We start from the raw sequence: 24,441 nt of genomic DNA on the forward strand, positions 1-24,441 counted from the left end.
GATGGTTGTTACGCCCTTGCATATTGCCAATATTATTATTTTCTGTAGCTAAATTTACTTTATCACTGAAAGGTAATTGAGCATCCTACGTACATTTTACATGCTACCTATGCCCTTGGACAACGGCCTTAGTCGATGAAGCTGATGGACTTGTATGATCGTGACTGCTGGCAGCAGCTGCAGCAATAGTATGTCCTTCCTGCTCTCCTCTCAATTGTCTATACTCCATATCTATCACCTATCAACAAAATACAAAGATTAAATATATATTTGCGTAGATCACGCTGCTTACAGATGCATATGAAAAAAGATGATTGTGAAAAAAGTGCACCAAACAGTACAAAGAATATAATGTATATACATTTTTGCGGAAAGAAACTGCATGGATCAAGTGCACCAAAGGCACAAAGAATATTTGTTATTATTTTTTATTTATTTATTTAACTTGCAGCTTAAAAAAAACTATCACTAGTAAAGGTGCACAGCCAGTATTAATATAGCAGAGCAGAGTGCAGTGGGCAGATGCTAGCCCCTTTATACAGTAATTATACATAGTCACTAGTATAGGACCGGTGCACAGCCAGCATTAATACTGCAGAGTACAGCGAAGCATGCAACTATAATATTATACACAGGCACTAGTATAGGACAGGTGCACAGTCAGCATTAATACTGCACAGTGTGTAGAAGCGTGCCCCTATATAATTATATACAGCCACTAGTATAGGACAGGTGCACAGTCAGCATTAATACTGCACAGCGTGTAGAAGCGTGCCCCTATATAATTATATACAGCCCCTAGTATAAGACAGGTGCACAGTCAGCATTAATACTGCACAGCGTGTAGAAGCGTGCCCCTATATAATTATATACAGCCCCTAGTATAAGACAGGTGCACAGTCATTATTTTTTTTTTAAACTCATTTTATTAGTTGGAACGCAACCATAAGGTACATTATCAGGTATGGAGACAAAAATCAGTACAAGAGATATGAGCAAAAGTCAGGTCTACATTACATGAGTGACGTGGTCCAACAAAGGTATTTTTCATGTATATATGGAAAAATAGAGAGAGAGAAAGTAGAAAGAAAAGACAGGAGGAAAGAATGAAAGAAGACCTCGCAAGGGCAGGGTGGCGGGGTGCCCCGGCAAGGGAGGTGTGTAAACAACAAATCACAATATATTGAGCCGTAAAAGAGGCGAATAAGAGAGAATTAAAGGGAGGGGAAACAGGGAGGAGGGAAAAAAAAAAAAGGGGGGGGGGGGGGGGGAGGACGGCCTCTGGGATCAGGAGTTGAAGGGAGAGGGAGAATTCTGAGAGGCCAGCCATGGTGACCACACCTTGTGGAAGGACTTAGAGGAGTAGCGAATGATCGAAGTCATGTATTCCATTTTGTATGTGTACCATACGCGGGCTAGTACTGCTTGCAATGGGGCGGGAGAGGGCTTTTTCCAGTCAGCCGCTAATTGGCAGGTCATAGCTGAGGAGATGTGTCGATGTAATTTATGCTGGTGGTGCGTTAGCATAGGTGGTTTTAATGGGAGAAGGAAGTATCTCGGTTCCAAGGGGACAGCTACACCCATCATGTTCGAGATTAAGGCCACTACTTCCCTCCAGACGCTGGCAACTTTTGGGCAGGTCCACCAGATATGGAGGAAGTTGCCCTCTGCGGGACAGCCCCTCCAGCACCTATCCGAAGTGTCAGGAAACATCCTATGTAATCTAGTTGGAACATAGTACCAGCGATAGAGAAGCTTGTAAACGTTTTCTTTGATTCTAACACAGATGGAGCTGGAGGATGCATTGTCCCGTATTTCCTCCCAGTCCTCATCATCCAGAGAGAGACCTAGGTCTCTTTCCCAAGCTATTTCGTGCGGAGCCCGTGAGGAAGCCGGTCCAGCGTCTAGAAGGGAGTAAATTATGGAGATTAGGCCCTTGGATGAATCTCGTTTCCAGCAGATATATTCAAACGATGTGAGGGGTCTGGATGTGAGCGTAGGTGTAATTTTAGCATGGAAGTGCCTTATCTGCAGGAAACGAAAAAAATCCGCGTTTGGGATTGCCGTGTCCCCCGGACCTCAGAAAATTGAGGGAAGTTTGCGTCAGTTGTGATATCATTCAAATAGTAGATATTGTCTTTTAGCCAGCTTGAAAGGGAGGACCGGCCTAAACCAGGGGGGAAATCTGGATTATGAAACAATGGGATTAGTGGGGAAGGAAGTGGGGCGAGCTTATAGTTCTTATTAACCCTGTCCCAAACAGTTAGGGCATGGGAGACTACCGGGTGGGATCTAGCTATACGAGGGCGTTTGGGCTTAGGTAACCATAATAAGGAAGAGAGGGTAGAAAGCCCCAGGTTGTTTGCCTCGATGTTCACCCACACCTTCTGTGTTCCCCAAGGATTCTGGGATAACCTGGTGGCATGGTAATATCTCCGGAAGTCTGGGATCCCCAGACCACCTTGGTTGGAGGGACGTTGGAGTCGTTTTAGCCTTATTCGGGGGCGCTTTTTGTCCCATATGAACTGGGAGGTCTGTTGTTGTAACGATTTAAAGACATTGAGAGGGATGTATATTGGTAAAGTTTGGAATAAATAGGTGCACAGTCATTATTAATACTGCATAGTACAGCGCAGTGTGTAGAAGCGTGCCCCTATATAATTATATACAGCCTCTAGTATAGGACAGGTGAACAGTCATTATTAATACTGCATATTACAGCGCAGCGTGTAGAAGCGTGCCCCTATATAATTATATACAGCCTCTAGTATAGGACAGGTGAACAGTCATTATTAACACTGCATAGTACAGCGCAGCATGCAGAAATATGCCCTTAACTATACAATGTCACTAGCAGGGCCTATGAATGCGCCGTCGGGCCCCGGTAAAAAGAAAGGGGGCATGGCCAAAGGGAGGGGGTGTGGCCACACCCTTGTAAAAAATATACATTTGCAGGAGGTGCAGGCTTTGTGCTGTAGCTGCCTCTCTCCCCAGCTCAACACACGGCACTGAGCAGTGTGTGCTGAGCATGAGAGAGAGGCTGCGCTGCAGCTTCAGCATTTCCTCTCTACTCCCATTGCCTGGTCTCTGCAGTGAGGGAGGGGTGTGCGAGCCCTAGGCCATTCCATCAGACCCGGGCTCTGTAAAAAACGGAATCAGATTCGCTAATCTATAATAAGAACCAATAAGTCCCAACTGCACAAAAATGTTTATTATAAATATTCTTATTGATGTTATATTTAATATGAAATGTGTGTGTTTTAAAATAATATTCTGGTTCTTTATCCAGTACAGTATATGATTTTTTCTGGGTTTTTTTGCCACCCAATCAACTATTAGCTAATATTTCTTTTCCACAATAAAGTATATTCCTAGGAATATTGTTCACCCCACACAGTTGTTGCCTTACAGTATTTTCTATCTGTCAGAAGGCCATACTTTTGCTGTTGAGACAGAATATAAAAGTTTACTGAAATATAAATGTATTTTCTTAACATGCAAGTGCGCGCCCTCACCCACTACAGCTGGTTCAAATACTTACAGCTTTCGATGAATAAAACTTTTGTGCAACATAAAGAATTTAAAGATGGGTATTTTAAAAAAAAGCATAAAATACTAGTATTAAATTCCTGGTAACTCAGAGATGAAAGGCAATGGATATTTGCTTGGAAATAATATGCATACCCTTATATAAACACACACAACCAGATTGCTGTCTGGTACACAAAACGCTAAATTTTATTATGCAAAGGAAAATAAAATCAAATTGAATGAGGGCAGAATGAGAAATTCCCAGACAGTCACCTGCTTTATTTCATGCCTGAGCGGCCAGTACAGTCCAACTCGCTTATCAATATCACTCCTTCACAGTTACTGACAGTGCTGCTGTGTGTTCATGGCTGCAATATGAGGTTAATAACACCTTTGCTTGAGCTGGAATTACCTCCCGGGATGAGGAATGCAATAAACACAAAACCAATGCTGTTATAGCCCGGGAAAACACTTTGGCTCTAGGAAATACGTGTTTAAATCAACTGCAAGTCTGAGCACATCTCAGTAAGATACACTTTAATACATACTGGAGATCTCCTGATATTCCGAGAAGTCAGGCCATAATTAAACAATTATTTTAAAAACATAATAATGACATGAGTTTACTGTAGTGTTAGATGGAAATACTGTAATGCTTTCATTTCCAAAAACATACTGGTACTGTAGGTTCTGACAAAATGAACACTTGTACATAGGCGTGCGCAACACATTTTATTAGTGGGTGCACCATCAAAGGGGTGTGTCTAGCACCACCTATTGGGTGTGTCTAACACCACCAATCAGGCCTGTGTACCATCATCTATTGGAACTCACTACAATATAAAACGTCTCTCAGCCACACCTTAATCTCCTGCCTATTTCTGTTTTAATCTTCTAATTCCTCTGTGTAACTGTACATGCAAATAAAGTAAAAAACAGGTATGGATGACTGATGTATGTACAGTATATGCAAAGCAGCATCCGAGCCCCCACTCAGATACTGCCCGGCTGTTTTCGATCCTTGGCGTGCGGCTCTGCGCAGCCTTGACTGTTAGATGTCACCAGTATACCTATACAGTATACCTTATAGTAGGAGCAGGGCCGGAGCTACCATTAGTCAGCTTTAGGCAGCTGCCTAGGGCGCTGGCCACTGGAGGGCGCCTCTTCATCTGCCCAACATTTAAATTAAGTATATTGATGGCAGCTACATATTTTCCTATTTTTCTCCGAGTTATTTTCCTATTTTCTCAGAGTCCCAGCATCAGTATTTAAAAAAAAAAACACATTTATGCGGTATCTGGACTTCCATGGAGGCGCTGGTCCCCGCTGCTGCCTCCCGCCCCTCACCAGCGGCGCTAACCAGTCAGTGGTAGCAGCGGGTACCAGAGTCTCCCCACCAGCAGCAGCAGCAGCAACAGGGCCAGCGTTTCCCCACCAGCGGTGTAAGCCAGGACCAGCGTCTCCCCACCAGCGGCAGCAGCGGGGCCAGCATCTCCCCACCAGCGGCGGATGCCAGGACCAGCGTCTCCGCACCAGTGGCAGAAGCGGGGACCAGCGTCTCCCCACCAGCGGGAGCAGCGCTAGCAGAAGGAACCAGTGCCTCCCCACTGCCGGCGGCACCATTTACCTGAAGGTGACATCAGTGACAGCAGCTGGAAGCAGGAACTGCCCAGTGCCAACCAGGCCAGCAGTAAGATGTTGTTCCTACTTCCTGGTGGTGGTGCAGCTCTCGGGTACTGGTACTGGCTGCAGTGCTCCCTGGGGTAGTATTACGGTATACAAAACTGATAATGTGCTGTGGCTGAGGAGGAGGTGATATATCGTTATGCAGTACATGGTTGTGCATACTATATATATGTATATACATGTATATGTGTGTGTGCGTAAATATATCTGAAGATATGGGGGGGGGGGGCGCACTAGGCAGACATTTTGCCTAGGGTCTTATAAAACCTTGCACCGGCCCTGAGTAGGAGGGGGCTGCCACGATGCCAGCACAATCCCCTCCCTCCCCACCCCTGCTGTTGTTGATACCCGCGATCCATTTAGCCACTGCTCCTGGGCAATAACCGCTGCTTGGATGACAGGTACCTTTGAATGTGCAGTACCGACCTCTGTACTGCGCATGTGCTGGCCCCTACCTTCTATGGGCTGCTTTGGGAGCAGCCCATAGAAGGGAAATTATGGTACCAGTGCTTGTACAATACAGATAACAGGCACCGGGACCAGCACATGTGCAGTACCAACGTAGATACTGCACATAAAAGACACCAGACTTTATGGGCTGCCACTCATCAGCCCATAGAGAGGCATCCCGGAGGGAGGGAACACCTCCCAATGGGACTGCCTTGGTGACTGGCAGGTCAGACTTCCAAAAGGAAGTCACTGCCAGTCACAGTGACAGATTTCACCTGGGGGGCCGCAGCCCTGCAGCCCAGAGGTAAAAACTGCCACTGGAGGTCACGCTGCGCAGGCAAAGCCACTGATACCTGCCTCTGGCATCACCCCCGCACCTGGCCACCCACTTTCTTCGGCACCCCTGCTGCTTTGGGGGAGGGTGCGGGGGCATTTATTTACAAGGGAATCCCTGGATTGAGAATTTTACCAATCCAGGATTAAAAATACGGGATTAGGGCCAGAATAAGCCTTTGGTGGGCATATGGTCACTTTAGACAGGGGGCCCCCTCTCACTTGCCATTACTGGCCGCAAACTGCACAGGAGTATATTGCACTGTCAAAACATAAAGTAAAGGCAGTATAAACTTGGTAAATAGGTAACTGCAGGGGGAGGGATTAATATAAACATAAATATATATATAAAATAGCACATGAAAAACCTGTGTTTGTCTCTCTGTACCTTACTCTGTAAGAGCCCTGACATGCTCAGTGATACCATTAAAAACCCTCCCATGATAAGGCCGCTGCTGCTGCTGTCCTCCATGGGCCTGAGAAGCATATGATGAGCTCCACCAAGCAGAGCTCAGCACAAACCTCTCAGCCTCTGACCTCTTGTGCAAAGTCTCATGGGACTTAGTCAACTCCCAGCAATGCACTGCACACTTGTGCAGTCAGTGTGCCTTGGCTCCCAGCACTGTTAATCATTGTCACATTGACAGATAGGCGAAGCTGCAGCACTACCCCACTCCCATGCACAAAACCTTTAGCTAAAAATATCTAATAAAAAAAAAAAATACATGCCAACCACAGGGGGCTCCTAGATAGTACTGACCCCTTGTGCCCCCCTTTTAATCCGGCCTTGCCTGGGATTGTCAACCCTAGTATGCCCCCCCCACTGATAATTTGGCAGCGCCCATGCCTCCTCCCTCCGGCCGCCCATGATCCCCCCCCATGCCCCCCGTGTCTCACCTCTTCCGTCCAGCAGCAGGGACCCACAAAACTTGTCATTGGCACAGTCCCGTCTCCCTTCTCCACTCCTGGCTTCTGCTATGAAAAACAGACCATAACAAAATCCCCCCCCCCCCCCATACAGCAGACAGTTTCAGAGAAGGGTCTGCTATATGGGGGCGGACATTTTATGATGGTCCGTCCTTCAAAAGCCAGGAGGTAAGCCGGGACCGCAGAGAATACCAGTAAATCTGCGGGCCTGTGGCGGCGGCGTTACAATAGCCCTGCAGCCCCGGCGCCTGCATTTACACAGCTCCTCCCTGCTACTGCAGGGGCTGAGGGGCTATTGCTATGCCACTGCCTACGGAAGATATATAAACACAATTTATTTAACTTAATATTTGTTTCTAACTTTCTCATTGAGAAGCCTTTAGCCTAGGGGTGCCACAAAATAATTCTGATACTTCAGGGTGCGGTGATTAAAAAAGTTTGGGAACCCCTATTGTAAACCTTAGCTGTGGTGTCGCTGGCTAAACATAGCATTAACTCAAATAGGCCAGGGTTTCAAATCAATTACATATACACCTCTGTATAACTTAGTGGCCCAATAATAATAATTATTATTATTAATATTGTTATTAAGTCACAGCAGCTCTATGTTTTCAGAATATCATTGCAAACTTACCTTTTGTTATATTTCTATGAAAATCCATCTCCCTTATTAAGAAAAAGCAGCATTTGTTTAAGGAGCCTAATTCAGATCTGATCGCAGGACAAATTTGTTCTCAAAATGGTATAAACTATGTTGTACTTTAGGTAATAATCTCAAATAATGTTCCCCCCAGCAGTGCACATGATTTTGACCATTTTGAGAACAAATCAAGTTTGAATTTGGTTCTAGGGCCCTTATTCTGGTTCACTTGCAAACACAAATTGCTTCTCAAATGGACAAAACCATGGTGGTTATTCTGGTTGAATCCCAAGGCTGCAAATTCGCAACCTTGCGAGTCCACCAAACACCGCCTTGTTGGCTGGTTGGCTGGTGCCACCTATTTGCAAGGACGATTCCCACGCAGCGCAGGCATCCATTTGCAGGACAGGGGAAACCTCCCACATTTTTCGATGGTTGCCAACTATAAAAAGAAGTGGAAGGTGCGCGCATATAAAAGTGATTTTCAAGTCAATTACATATGTGTGCACACTGGGAAGGAAATGGGCGGCCAGCTGACATCTGGTGATGTCAGCTGCACGCCCCCACACTCTTGTCACAGCCTCATTAGCATGAGAATGCTCAGCATTCTCACAGAAATGCCCATGAAATGCTGGGCATTGCCATATGCTAAATGAGTCACCCGTCTCCCCACTCCCCGCTCCATCCCCAGCCCGCTGTCCTGGGTGCGTGCACCAAGTGAACAATCTGTTTGCCGTGGGTGCACGCACCCTGCATATGCAAATGTGCAGAAATGTGCATGTGAAGCAACCAGAATAAGGCCCCATGTGCACTGCAGGTGGGGCAGATGTAACACATGTGTACAGAGAGAATTGGACTTGGGGTGGGTTTTACTTCAAAGTGAGATCTATATTGCAGTGTAAAAATAAAGCAGTCAGTATTTTCCCTGCACAGAAACAAAATAACTCACCCAAATATGAATCTTTCTGCACATGTTACATCTGCCCCACCTGCAGTGCACATGGTTTTGTCCATTTGAGAAGGAATGTGCCTTTGCAAGTGAACCAGAATAAGAGCCTAGGTCCTTTTAATTATGAAGTCTGAATAATAGAGGCAATAATACACTTCTATCTGAGTCCTTTGTTGTTGTAGGAAGACCAAACACCAAATATTGCAAAGAGGGGAGTCTTGGCCTAAGAATAATAATTATATATATATATATACATATATATATATATATATATATATATATATATATATATATATATATATAATTGTGGTGGCGGATCGGCACTCCAACATTCAAAGGTAAGTACCTGGGTGCCCTCCGGATCAGTATGATAAAGAGGTAGCAGGCAAGCGGCGGCACTCCAAGGAATTTTTATTGTGCAAAAAAGTATCTCCAACGTTTCGGGGACTAGCCCCTTTGTCAAAATATATATATATATATTTTAACATTAGATTTTTATTGAAGTTTTATAGGGTCAATAATGTAATAAAACTAAAACATAAAAAAGCAGTAAAAGGGGAGGGGAGGTACAGAAAAAAGGAGGGGGAAGACATGCGGAGGGCGGGGGGGGGGGGGGGGGGGGGCACCCCAGATATACAATATAACATCTGTAAGTTAGTTATGCATTACATAGCCGTCTTATGAGCTACTACAAGGCAGAAGCACTTGAACTCGAGCCAGGAGATCGGAGAGAGGACAGGTCCACCAGGGTACTACACGTATTGGTGTCGCCCAAATTTTCTCTATATAGGGACCACCTAAGTCACTTCATGGTCATGGAGGGAGCCGGTGTGGAGCAGTTATATTCCGCTGTCTCAAAGACAAAGGGGGAAATTTACTAAAGGAAATTTGTAAAAAATAGGTGTATTTGTATCCAGAAATACACTCATTTTTGACATTTACTATCCCGAAAATATGGCAATTCGTATTCGTATTGATAGCACATCAATACGAATACGAATTGCCATATTTTTCGTGATAGTAAATGTCAAAAATAAGTGTATTTCTGGATACAAATACACCTATTTCTTTACAAATTTTCGGTACTCTTTACTTAGAAGGGCGCCCACGATTTTGATCGTGGGCATCGTTAGTAAAAAATCTCGGGCATCTCAACCGACGAGATGCCCGAGATTTCCCATAGGGAACAATGTTAAATGTCTCAATTGACCCAATTTTCCTGTTCAATGCCTCAATTGACCCGATTTTTCCATAGGAAACAATGTTAAATGGGCCACAGAGGCCAAATAGGCACCCTGAAGTGTATAATGGCCACCCGAATTGTTAACGCCACCCCACGATCAACGTCAACCCGATGCGTGGCGAGCGCAGCGAGCCCGCGAGGGGCGGCGGTACGCGTCCTACGACCTTTTCATACCCCCACTATCCACGTCGGCGTGGAGTTGAGAATAGAAAGTGTGGCGAGCGCAGCGAGCCACCGAGCCCGAAGCGTGGCGAGCGCAGCGAGCCCCGCGAGGGTACGCGGACAGCTGTGAAGCCCGCGAGGGGACGCAGATACCTGTGAAGGTATCCGCGTCCCCTCGCGGGGCTCGCTGCGCTCGCCACGCTTCGGGCTCGGTGGCTCGCTGCGCTCGCCACACTTTCTATTCTCAACTCCACGCCGACGTGGATAGTGGGGGTATGAAAAGGTCGTAGGACGCGTACCGCCGCCCCTCGCGGGCTCGCTGCGCTCGCCACGCTTCGGGTTGACGTTGATCGTGGGGTGGCGTTAACAATTCGGGTGGCCATTATTCACTTCAGGGTGCCTATTTGGCCTCTGTGGCCCATTTAACATTGTTTCCTATGGAAAAATTGGGTCAATTGAGGCATTGAACAGGAAAATCGGGTCAATTGAGACATTTAACATTGTTCCCTATGGGAAATCTCGGGCATCTCGTCTGTCGCATCGCACCTGATTTTTTAGTGCATTCAATGCCCGAGATGGCCGAGATGGGCGCCCTTCTAAGTAAAGAGTACCAAATTTTCTTTAGTAAATTTCCCCCAAAGTGTTTATGCACCTTATTTTAAATCACTAATATATTAGGAACTTCGGCTGATTTCCACCTTTGGGCAATGGCAGCTTTTGAAGCTATCAAAACATGTCCCAGAAGGTATTTGTCCCTTCCAGACATCTCATTGGGGTAATAGTGAAAAAAGGGCCAATAGGGGATCAATTGGAATGTCTACGCCCAATACCTTAAAAAAGTAAGAATACCTCCCACCAGAGAGATTGAATTGCAGGGCACAACCAGAAGATATGCAGGATGTCTCCTACCATTCTGCAGTTTCTCCAACAGCCAAAAGAAAAGTCAGGCAATATTTTATGTAAGTATATTATAATCTATGAACTAGTTTGTATTACATTTCTGAGTGGTTTATACACCTGAAGATCCTAAAACATGACTGAAAAATGTCTTCTCAAACCACATCATAAAAAGTATTTTTCCCATTTAGCCTGGACAGGAAACCTCCCTTTCTGAGTCACTCTAAGCAAGTGTTGATACCACCTAGAGATACCCCCTTTTAGTATATTGGGATGTGAGAAAAAATGTCAGTGTTTTAGGGAGACCTATCATTTCTTTTTAACCTGCAATCATCAAGCCATCAAATGGGTGGAGTTAAAATTACATGATTATCTCTAGATCCTGCCTACTTCATTGTGGTGCAGGCAGGATGCGGGAAATAAGCCTGCACCTTCGGGGTACAAGGGGGGCTCCATTAAAAATGTGGAGGCTCCGGCAACTTCTGGGAGAGTAGTATGGAGAGAATGTTGTAGCTCAATGCCAAATCTAATTTTTTTGTACCCTATGTAACATAATAAGGTTTGTTCAGGTGAAACTTTCCAACCTTTAGATGTATTCATTTCTTAATCTTTTTATTCTAGCATACGGCATCAGAAAGTGCATGAGCTGAAGGCAATTCAAGAAGAGTACATTTTTTTTAACCTAGAATACTATGTATTCCAAGGTCTTACAAAATCAAAAGAACCTGAAAAATGCCACAAATGATACATTTAAGAAACTGTAACCTGGTTTGTTACTGTGATAAATGGAAGGCTGAAAAGTAACAATTACAGAGCAGGCCATGTGTTGTGTATATGGTATAAACTATGTTGTACTTTAGGTAATAATCTCAAATAATGTTCCCCCCAGCAGTGCACATGATTTTGACCATTTTGAGAACAAATCAAGTTTGAATTTGGTTCTAGGGCCCTTATTCTGGTTCACTTGCAAACACAAATTGCTTCTCAAATGGACAAAACCATGGTGGTTATTCTGGTTGAATCCCAAGGCTGCAAATTCGCAACCTTGCGAGTCCACCAAACACCGCCTTGTTGGCTGGTTGGCTGGTGCCACCTATTTGCAAGGACGATTCCCACGCAGCGCAGGCATCCATTTGCAGGACAGGGGAAACCTCCCACATTTTTCGATGGTTGCCAACTATAAAAAGAAGTGGAAGGTGCGCGCATATAAAAGTGATTTTCAAGTCAATTACATATGTGTGCACACTGGGAAGGAAATGGGCGGCCAGCTGACATCTGGTGATGTCAGCTGCACGCCCCCACACTCTTGTCACAGCCTCATTAGCATGAGAATGCTCAGCATTCTCACAGAAATGCCCATGAAATGCTGGGCATTGCCATATGCTAAATGAGTCACCCGTCTCCCCACTCCCCGCTCCATCCCCAGCCCGCTGTCCTGGGTGCGTGCACCAAGTGAACAATCTGTTTGCCGTGGGTGCACGCACCCTGCATATGCAAATGTGCAGAAATGTGCATGTGAAGCAACCAGAATAAGGCCCCATGTGCACTGCAGGTGGGGCAGATGTAACACATGTGTACAGAGAGAATTGGACTTGGGGTGGGTTTTACTTCAAAGTGAGATCTATATTGCAGTGTAAAAATAAAGCAGTCAGTATTTTCCCTGCACAGAAACAAAATAACTCACCCAAATATGAATCTTTCTGCACATGTTACATCTGCCCCACCTGCAGTGCACATGGTTTTGTCCATTTGAGAAGGAATGTGCCTTTGCAAGTGAACCAGAATAAGAGCCTAGGTCCTTTTAATTATGAAGTCTGAATAATAGAGGCAATAATACACTTCTATCTGAGTCCTTTGTTGTTGTAGGAAGACCAAACACCAAATATTGCAAAGAGGGGAGTCTTGGCCTAAGAATAATAATTATATATATATATATATATATATATATATATATATATATATATATATATAGAATTGTGGTGGCGGATCGGCACTCCAACATTCAAAGGTAAGTACCTGGGTGCCCTCCGGATCAGTATGATAAAGAGGTAGCAGGCAAGCGGCGGCACTCCAAGGAATTTTTATTGTGCAAAAAAGTATCTCCAACGTTTCGGGGACTAGCCCCTTTGTCAAAATATATATATATATATTTTAACATTAGATTTTTATTGAAGTTTTATAGGGTCAATAATGTAATAAAACTAAAACATAAAAAAGCAGTAAAAGGGGAGGGGAGGTACAGAAAAAAGGAGGGGGAAGACATGCGGAGGGCGGGGGGGGGGGGGGGGGGGGGGGGGCACCCCAGATATACAATATAACATCTGTAAGTTAGTTATGCATTACATAGCCGTCTTATGAGCTACTACAAGGCAGAAGCACTTGAACTCGAGCCAGGAGATCGGAGAGAGGACAGGTCCACCAGGGTACTACACGTATTGGTGTCGCCCAAATTTTCTCTATATAGGGACCACCTAAGTCACTTCATGGTCATGGAGGGAGCCGGTGTGGAGCAGTTATATTCCGCTGTCTCAAAGACAAAGGGGGAAATTTACTAAAGGAAATTTGTAAAAAATAGGTGTATTTGTATCCAGAAATACACTCATTTTTGACATTTACTATCCCGAAAATATGGCAATTCGTATTCGTATTGATAGCACATCAATACGAATACGAATTGCCATATTTTTCGTGATAGTAAATGTCAAAAATAAGTGTATTTCTGGATACAAATACACCTATTTCTTTACAAATTTTCGGTACTCTTTACTTAGAAGGGCGCCCACGATTTTGATCGTGGGCATCGGTAGTAAAAAATCTCGGGCATCTCAACCGACGAGATGCCCGAGATTTCCCATAGGGAACAATGTTAAATGTCTCAATTGACCCAATTTTCCTGTTCAATGCCTCAATTGACCCGATTTTTCCATAGGAAACAATGTTAAATGGGCCACAGAGGCCAAATAGGCACCCTGAAGTGTATAATGGCCACCCGAATTGTTAACGCCACCCCACGATCAACGTCAACCCGATGCGTGGCGAGCGCAGCGAGCCCGCGAGGGGCGGCGGTACGCGTCCTACGACCTTTTCATACCCCCACTATCCACGTCGGCGTGGAGTTGAGAATAGAAAGTGTGGCGAGCGCAGCGAGCCACCGAGCCCGAAGCGTGGCGAGCGCAGCGAGCCCCGCGAGGGTACGCGGACAGCTGTGAAGCCCGCAAGGGGACGCAGATACCTGTGAAGGTATCCGCGTCCCCTCGCGGGGCTCGCTGCGCTCGCCACGCTTCGGGCTCGGTGGCTCGCTGCGCTCGCCACACTTTCTATTCTCAACTCCACGCCGACGTGGATAGTGGGGGTATGAAAAGGTCGTAGGACGCGTACCGCCGCCCCTCGCGGGCTCGCTGCGCTCGCCACGCTTCGGGTTGACGTTGATCGTGGGGTGGCGTTAACAATTCGGGTGGCCATTATTCACTTCAGGGTGCCTATTTGGCCTCTGTGGCCCATTTAACATTGTTTCCTATGGAAAAATTGGGTCAATTGAGGCATTGAACAGGAAAATCGGGTCAATTGAGACATTTAACATTGTTCCCTATGGGAAATCTCGGGCATCTCGTCTGTCGCATCGCACCTGATTTTTTAGTGCATTCAATGCCCGAGATGGCCGAGATGGGCGCCCTTCTAAGTAAAGAGTACCAAATTTTCTTTAGTAAATTTCCCCCAAAGTGTTTATGCACCTTATTTTAAATCACTAATATATTAGGAACTTCGGCTGATTTCCACCTTTGGGCAATGGCAGCTTTTGAAGCTATCAAAACATGTCCCAGAAGGTATTTGTCCCTTCCAGACATCTCATTGGGGTAATAGTGAAAAAAGGGCCAATAGGGGATCAATTGGAATGTCTACGCCCAATACCTTAAAAAAGTAAGAATACCTCCCACCAGAGAGATTGAATTGCAGGGCACAACCAGAAGATATGCAGGATGTCTCCTACCATTCTGCAGTTTCTCCAACAGCCAAAAGAAAAGTCAGGCAATATTTTATGTAAGTATATTATAATCTATGAACTAGTTTGTATTACATTTCTGAGTGGTTTATACACCTGAAGATCCTAAAACATGACTGAAAAATGTCTTCTCAAACCACATCATAAAAAGTATTTTTCCCATTTAGCCTGGACAGGAAACCTCCCTTTCTGAGTCACTCTAAGCAAGTGTTGATACCACCTAGAGATACCCCCTTTTAGTATATTGGGATGTGAGAAAAAATGTCAGTGTTTTAGGGAGACCTATCATTTCTTTTTAACCTGCAATCATCAAGCCATCAAATGGGTGGAGTTAAAATTACATGATTATCTCTAGATCCTGCCTACTTCATTGTGGTGCAGGCAGGATGCGGGAAATAAGCCTGCACCTTCGGGGTACAAGGGGGGCTCCATTAAAAATGTGGAGGCTCCGGCAACTTCTGGGAGAGTAGTATGGAGAGAATGTTGTAGCTCAATGCCAAATCTAATTTTTTTGTACCCTATGTAACATAATAAGGTTTGTTCAGGTGAAACTTTCCAACCTTTAGATGTATTCATTTCTTAATCTTTTTATTCTAGCATACGGCATCAGAAAGTGCATGAGCTGAAGGCAATTCAAGAAGAGTACATTTTTTTTAACCTAGAATACTATGTATTCCAAGGTCTTACAAAATCAAAAGAACCTGAAAAATGCCACAAATGATACATTTAAGAAACTGTAACCTGGTTTGTTACTGTGATAAATGGAAGGCTGAAAAGTAACAATTACAGAGCAGGCCATGTGTTGTGGGGCAGAATACATCTATAATAGTGTACATTATACAACACAATGGATTCCATGATAAACGGTGAAAGGAGATCATCTTGCACTGAGTACAATATGTAGGAGACAACTTTGGCAAATAAAAATGTAATTTTGAAAGCATTATGGCCTAGTCATACTGTATAATGGGCTACCCCTGGAAGCTTGCAGTAATTGGATTTTCTGTTCAGTTCATTCTCATCTTCCTCAGACTCACTTATGTGATTCTCAACTCAGATAGGGGGAAATCTATGGCGAGCCTGAGACTAGCTAACGTTCCTTGTACAAGGACATTGCATCCCTGTCTACACTATGGACACACACTATACATGCACTCTGCAGCTGTCCTGTACCCTGTCTACATTATGGTTACAACGGGAAGACCCAATTTTTTAGGGAGCCTCCCGGCCATTCTGGGAGGGTAGGCAACCCTGGTTTACACTATGGGGGTTATTCTGGTTTGTTTGCAGTTTTTCCTGCATTCGCACATGTTTTGTTAGTGCGCATGCACATTTCTGAGGGCACCCTAGGGCAGGGGGCGGAGGAGCCCCATATGGGAATACCTAAATGCTAATGGTGCATGACAGCAGGCGGGGGGCGAGCAGCTGACATAACCAGATGTCAGCTTCCCGCCCACTTCCCCTTGAACATGCACGCATATGTAAGGTTGCTCAGAGCAACCTTACATACTGTATGCGTGCACCTTCCACATCTTTCAATGGTCACCAACCATCAAAAGATGTGAGAGCTTCCCCCTGGCCTGAGACTGGACGATACACTGTAACATTCAATCGCATGCCCTGCATGTGAATCGTGTTTGTGAATGGGTGGCGCCAGTTAACCATTCGCAAGGCAGGGTTTGGTGGACTCGTAGTATAACCCCCATGGTTACATCCCACACCTGGGGGGAATTGCATAATCATCCATTTGCAGCCTTGGGTGCGGGGGAGAAATCATTCAATGGTTGGCGACCATTGAGTGTTTTCTCCAGTGCTCTCAGATCTGATACACCACCATAGATCTCAATTTGAAGGCAGGCAGCTGACATTCAGTGATGTCAGCAGCCCACACCCGAATTCACGGCCCTGCGAACGCGCGGGGGTCCAATTAAACCAGAATAAGGTCCTAAGGTTGTGCCCTACACATGCACTCTGCAGCTCTGCTGAACCATGTCTACATTATGGTCATACACAACACAAGCACTCTACAGCTGTCCTGTACCCTGTCTACACAATGGTCGCACTCTATACATGCACTCTGCAGCTAACCTGTACCCTGTCTACACTGTGGTTGAACTCTATATGTGCACTCTGCAGCTCTCCTGTACCCTGTCTACATTATGGTCGTGCCCTATACAAGCACTGTGCAGCTCTCCTGTACCACGTCTACACTATGGTCGCACACAACACAAGCACTCTACAGCTGTCCTGTACCCTGTCTACACTATGGTCTCACTCTATACATGCACTCTGCAGCTCTCCTGTACCCTGTCTACATTATGGTCGTGCCCTACACAAGCACTGTGCAGCTCTCCTGTACCCTGTCTACACTATGGTCTCACTCTATACATGCACTCTACAGCTGTCCTGTACCCTGTCTACACTATGGTCTCACTCTATACATGCACTCTGCAGCTAACCTGTACCCTGTCTACATTGTGGTCATGCCCTCAGGGCCGCTGAGAGGGGGGGGGGGGTACTAATTACTCGGGCCTGGGCTTGCTGGAGGGCCTGGCTGGGGCCCTGGTCCGACCCCTACTATTCCCCCTCCAGTCCCTCCTGAGCAGCAACAACACACACCTACAGCATGTGCTGTGCTGACAGCAGGCTCAGCATGAGCATCTCACTGACTGCGCGAGAGCTCATGCTGAACCTGTTGTCAGCACAGCACATGCTGTACGTGCCAGGTCTTTGCACCACAACACCAGGTCTCAGCACCGCTGCCTCGGGTCTCCACAGCACACTGCTGGGTTTCCAGACTGCTGCACCGGGTTTCCATTGCACACCACCGCACCAGGTTTCCAGACTGCTGCACGGGTTTCAATTGCACACTGCGGCAACCACGGCAGCTGGACACGTCAGACAGCATGCTCTTGTATTTCACGCTAAGACTGGCTGGTCACGAAAGCAGACTTTATATATTTTGATAAAGCCATTTCTAAATGTATTTGGTCTGGGAAAAAAAGCAAGATTTTCCTAGAACCATAAGAGGTATGCAGCTACCTAACATTGAATTGTATACTATCTGTATACTATATCTTTTTCCGGTATATAAGCGACTGGTTTCTTGATTCTAAATACACATGTCCTCTTCTGGATCAAGCCCTTTTCAGTCCATATTCGTCAGCCGACTTTCTTCACTGAAACATTAAAGACATCCCCTCCGAAGTGCTACATAACACCATTTTTCATGATACACACATTGCTTGGTTGACCTTGAATAAGAAATACACAGAGATCATCAAAGTTCTCCATATCTATTTCCTGCTGGAAAGAAAAAGGTCAGTCAGACATCTCCAAAGTTTTTGACCCGGAAGGTCAGCTATATCCATTCTCTGCTCTCCAAGAAACTTATGCTATTTCACCTCAACAATTTTTTATGTACCTACAAATCACATTATGTTTTGTCTCTAAAGAAATCATGTTACACCCCAAACTCCCCTGATATTCTTAATACATTGTTACGGCAACTTCTCATTAAGCCCTACCACTCTAAGGGCCAGATGTATCAAGCTTCAAAAAGTGATACAGTGGAGAGTGATAAACAGCCAGCCAATCAGCTCATAACTTCCATGTTACATGCTGGGCTTGAAAAATGCCAGGTAGGAGCTGATTGGCTGGTTGTTTATCACTCAGCACCTTATCACTTTTTGAAGCTTGATACATCTTGCCCTAAGACTTATACTTTCAGCTGATCACCCTGGACTCTACTGCCAACTGGTCCACTATCATTACACCCTGGACTCCATTCATCCCAACCATTATGGAAGTCGCAAACTTACATAAAACTTTTACCACAGCGTACACGTACCTTAAATCACCATGGGCCAGATGTATCAAGCTTTAAAAGTGATAAAATGGAGAGTGATAAACAGCCAGCCAATCAGTTCCTACCTGCCATGTCACAGCCAGGGTTAGAAAAATAAGAGGCAGGAGCTGATTGGCTGGCTGTTTATCACTCTCCATTTTATCACTTTTTGAAGCTTGATACATCTAGCCCCATATCTTCAGGAGGTACATTTCCATTTCCTTCATAGGGCTTACATCTCACCAGCTCAAAGGAAACACTGGTTAAAAGAAGAGACCGGAATGTGCCAAAAATATCAACACTCATCTGCTTCGTTCCAGCACTGTATTTGGGACTGTGGCAAAATAAAATGATTCTGGTACAAAGTTAGCTTGTTTATCAACAGACTTTTCTCATCAACCAATCACCAGATCTCTTTGCAATTATCTTCCTACATTTTGGCTCATGGGACTTATCAAAACAATCTTCTACAGCTACCCCTCTCGTAGTCCAATTTTCAACCATCTCCAAAAAACTTATCCTCATACATTGGACTTCCAAAACTCCTCCTAACCTCAATAAGCTACAACAAAAACTCCTTCACTTACTTGGAAAGACGATCTATTATGGATGCCTACAATGAAGAGAGATCTTGAAATTACGATATTTGGGAACCGTTCAACTCCTCTCTCCCTCCCAATACGAAAGCGGATCTCTTAAAACCTTACATGAACACTTCCTGGTTTTGAACTCGCATAAAATAATCTATTGATCTCTTCTTTCAGGTGCTATATATCATGTTTATATTTTATTTTATTTATTATATATTTGAGGTGTATTAATGTATGTTCCTTTCCTACGTTAAACTTTATTAGCTTGTCTATTATCTGTTTCCCTCCTCATTCCCCCACTTTTTCCCATTTATTTTAAATTGTTTTCTTAACTCAAAAAGGTTTTTTCCCCTTGCTAGTAACTCCGTATTGTACCAAACTGTCGATGAAATAGCCTTTCTCAGTATGTTTCTTGTTTGGATGGACAACGTTTTTCTTCTTACCTTTCTTTCTATAGCTCTCATAAGACTGTTGTACCTCCCCTTCCTTTCCTCCCTGTCCTTTCCAACATTCCTATTTCCCTCCCACCCTACCTTTCCCTTTCTTTTTAAAGCTCTTACAGTAATTATTCATTACTCTTTTCTTCTTTGTCACCACACATTCTATGTTTTCCTTTAAGTACCATCTCCTAAGGAGGTATAAACAACCTTAATTCTAGTTCTACTGAATGTTAATTATTCCCTTGCTGCTCCTACACATTGGGTGAGATTTAATAGGATGATAGATTCAGAAAGTGAGAGGTGGCTTCCCCTGTAGGCAATCAAGCTGCAGAACTACAAGTGCTTTACCTCTCCTCTTACCTTCATGCCACTGGCACTCTGGTCTACCCAAAGAGAGTACAAAGGGAGCTGACCTGCAAACCAGAATGTATGCAGATAGACAGAGAGATAGATACTGTAGATTGGCATCTAATATCTTTTGCAGGAGAAAACTTATGGTTAAATATACTGCATTCTTATTGCATGTGTGACCCCTCAGTCTCCATCTTGTCCCAACCTATACTCTGTCAGATCCCCTCTCTACTTTTTTAATCTCAAACTTCACTTGTTCTGGCAGAGTGCTGGGGGACTCTTTCAATGAGGCCCAAAAAGGTCTAGTTATGCCCCTGGCCAATAGCATAAACATCGGGATGCCTGCACTTAGCATGCGTCACTAAATCATTCTCTAAGCCAGGGATTCCCAACATTTTTGAATCATGGCACCCCGAAGCATCAGAAATGTTTTTGTGGCACCCCTAGGCTAAATGTTTCTGATTGAGAAAGTCAGAAACAAATATTAAGTTAAATAAATTGTATTCATATCTCATCCTTAGGATCAGTTATGTGGTAATGGACAGGATTAACTTCTGTTTGTCCACAATTTGACTATTATAATGGACATAAAAATGTAATTGGTCCTGGACCACCAACCCAGGCACCCCTGCAAGTCCCCCAAGGCACCCCAGGGTGCCACGGCACACAGTTTAGGAACCACTGTTTTAAGCCATGAAATCCTAGTCAAAAATTAAACTTATGCACAAATAATTGTAAAGTCGTGAAGTTTCTTTTTAAAAAGAAGCAACTTGTATTTTAGCTATAATTTGATAAATTGATGTTTGCATTGAATAAATTTGAATCCATTACGATAGCTTTTAACTTTGTATTGCAGCAATATAGTCTTGTTTATCTCTAAAATAGCTTACTTTATATTTAATAGCTGTACAATTAGTACTTTATTTGTCAATATTTCTAAATATAAAGAATGCTGTCTTTGAATCATTGCATTAATAATGGTACCATGACATTGTTTGGTGTAGATCACTAGACTACAGAGCTTTTACCCAGAAGTAGCATAGAGAGTTTTAAGTGACCCTTAATTTACCCTCCATTACATACAGTATGATCACTCTCTCTTCACTATTTGATGAATTTTACAGGTTTAAATGCAATTATAAAAGAGGTACGAAGTATTTATCATACTTAGAAACATGTTTGACTAAATGGGGCCATGCGACTCGGTGGCCGGTTATTTGGCAACTAGGTCACTGGCACTTTCTTGGCGTAAGTTATTTTTGGCAAGCCGCCTTTCAGTTTTAGTTCTACTTTTCAGTTAGGGTTCCTAGTTATTTCACCTTTTGTCTCTTTCATAAAGATCTCTGGTAATTTGTCCAACATAAGACCTGGTGGCACCAGAGTTGGGGCAACATAATTTACCCCTCCAAACGTGACTAATAAGGTGATCATCTAGCCCTGCAGGTGCCAGCCATCTTTGTGATTAGACAACAGAGACAGAGTAGGACTTGAAGTGGCCATCCTAAACAGCGACCATGGCTGTGGGTTCACACGCAAAACGATAACAAAACTTCACATTATACCACCCAGATTGTGCCAAAATACATTTTATGTCACACTGAAAAAGCCATAATGCATGTTATGCCACACGGATTGAGCCAAAATTCACATAATGCAACACGGAATAAGGCAAAATTCACATTATGCCACAGGGATTGAAACAAAATTCACATTACTGTATGTCACAAGGCGGGGACAGTGACGACGGGGCCACATGTACAGTAACGAAGGGGAAGAAGGGACAGAGATGCCGGGGATGCAGGGACAGTGACGCCTGGGACACGGGGACAGTGAAGCACTATGTAAAACTGGTTATGGTATAAATGGTAGACAATGTCTAGGTCAACAGTCATAAGGCTGACCACTAATGGTTGACAGTGACTAGGTCGACACCTAAGAATAGTCGCCATACCCTAGGTCGATATTTACAGAAGGGCGACACAAGCTTTAGATCTACATGACCATGGTCGACATGGATAAGGTCGACATTAATTTTTCACATTTTTGGTGTTGATGTTGACATATGTGCACTCGCCATGCTTCGGGCACATTGCCATTACAGGGGTTTCATTCTGGCACTAAGTAAAAGTAATTGATTTATTAATTTTATGGAAGGGAGTTGCAATTATTCAAAATCCTTGAATACTTAAGAACATTCTGTACCATTTTCCTGAGACCTATTGCTGCTACTCTGAAATTATTCTTAAAGTGCATTTTAGGCTAGACTATGTGACATTTTTTGGTTTGCTGCTTTTTTATGATTGAAGCTTATAATGGTCCTCAACTACAAACAAAAAATATTTTTAAAGAAGACAAAATATCAACTACTGTATTAGTAATCAGGACCAGTATTTCAGTGTGGTGCAATCACTCCATATTAGGAAATGAGCACCAGCCTAGCAAATTATCATCCTGGTAAATTAGTAATGGCAACAAGCGAGACCACAACTTCATCATAAAAACTGTACGGGACAGTGGGTGAAAAGTAGCAATTGCAATATTCAGCCTATGACTTCAATTTTGGCCAGAATGCTCTATGGGTCAAAAAACAATGTATTTTAAACTTCATCTTATTCAAATATTTAAATTTGTATACACTAATAACACACGTGCTTATCACTCCTATGTTAATTTCCTATAGAAAGCATGTGGTGCAGCAAAATATACTGTTCACTTAATTTTAACATGCACTGAACTTTTACTGCTTCACTTCTTGAATCCCAGTGTAATGCACATATAGTAACATGTATATCTATGTACAAGGTGTGTCTATTAAATTCCAGGACTGTACGTGTAGTTAATGAATGAAAATGTGTAGGAATGCGTCATCATGCAGATGTGATAGCGTAACCAATGAAGTGCGAAGGTGCAACAAATGCGCAGTGATTGCATCAGCATTTCCGGTTTGGAGAAGGTAAAAGCAGGTGGTTCATTACAGCGCGTGTCACGGACGGTGATGAAGCAAAGAGTGAATATCAAGTTTTGTTTAAAAATTGGGAAAACGCTGAGTGAAACCTATGAGTTACTGAAAATTGCATATGGAGATGCTGCTATGTCCCACTCCCGTACTTTTGAATGGTATGCACGCTTTCGCGATGGCAGGGAAAGCAAAGATGATGACCAGCGCAGTGGGCGACCAATCACAAAACAAACAGAAAATGAGGTCGCAAAAGTCCGCGCTTTGGTGACTGCAGATCGCCGAAAGACCCTTAGGATGCTTGCGGACGCGTTAAATATGGGCAAGGACACGGTGCACAAGATTTTGAGGGAGAATTTGGGAGAAAGAGAAAGATTTGTTCGCGGTTTGTGCCGCATTTTTTGACAGACGATCAGAAGCAATGCAGAATGGAAGCTTGTGGGGACTTAATCAAGGCAGCTGACCGAGATCCGTTGTTTCTGCAATCGATCGTGACAGGCGACGAATCCTGGTGTTACCAGTACGACCAGCGGCTTTCCCCGGCGATCGCTGTGCCGGGAGGTCAGCGCCGGGGAGATCAGCGTTGATCTCCCCAGCCCCGTGCCACTGCTCCCTCCCTCCTCCCATCAAAGTGACAGCAGCAGCGTCTGCTGCTGCTGCGCTCCCCCTCCGCCCCGTAGCAGTGTCTCCTTTTCATCGCTGATGAAAAGGAGACACTGAGCAATATGATTGCTGGGGATATATTGCTAGCAATATATCCTCAGCAATCATATAACCCCGTGTGTACACAGCATAAGACTGCTCTGAAAGGGCATCGATTTCAGGACGTAGAGGACATAAGGAAAAACGTAACTGCTCAACTTCGAAGCATATCTTCAGAGGACTACGAAGCGTGTTTCCAGAATTTGTACCACCGTGCACAAAAGTGTGTGAGTGCCGGAGGTGATTATTTTGAGGACTATTAAAAGTATGTTTGTTTTTTTATTATTCATTCCGTTGTATTAGCCCCAGTCCTGGAATTTAATAGACACATCTTGTAATAATTGTTCTATATATGTAATAGAGTATACAGTGTGAAATTGCCAAGGTGCAGGCTCCTGTATCCTGATCACGGATCTCCGCTGCAACCTACTTTTGTGGGTAAAGCCATAGAATAGAGTTTTGGGCAATATGCCATGTCTTTGAAAGTTCCCGCCAGCATTGGATGTGAGATTGGCTCTACTTCATGCAGTGGCAGGAGACCATTCTGTCTCCTGCTGCCTGTTTAATTTGCAGCTCCAGTGGGATCTGTGCCCTAAGACTGCACCCTCCTTGGATGTATCCACCATCTTGAGGGTCTTCCTGCTGTAGCAGCTACACACTTTGGGCGGAATGCACTAACATCCTTAGCCACACATCGCCGGCATTCGCATTATGCATTGACATATGCGATTATTAAC

The sequence above is a fragment of the Crinia signifera genome, chromosome 6 (assembly GCF_055691185.1).
Source record: "Crinia signifera chromosome 6, ASM5569118v1, whole genome shotgun sequence".
Classification (NCBI taxonomy): Eukaryota; Metazoa; Chordata; class Amphibia; order Anura; family Myobatrachidae; genus Crinia; species Crinia signifera.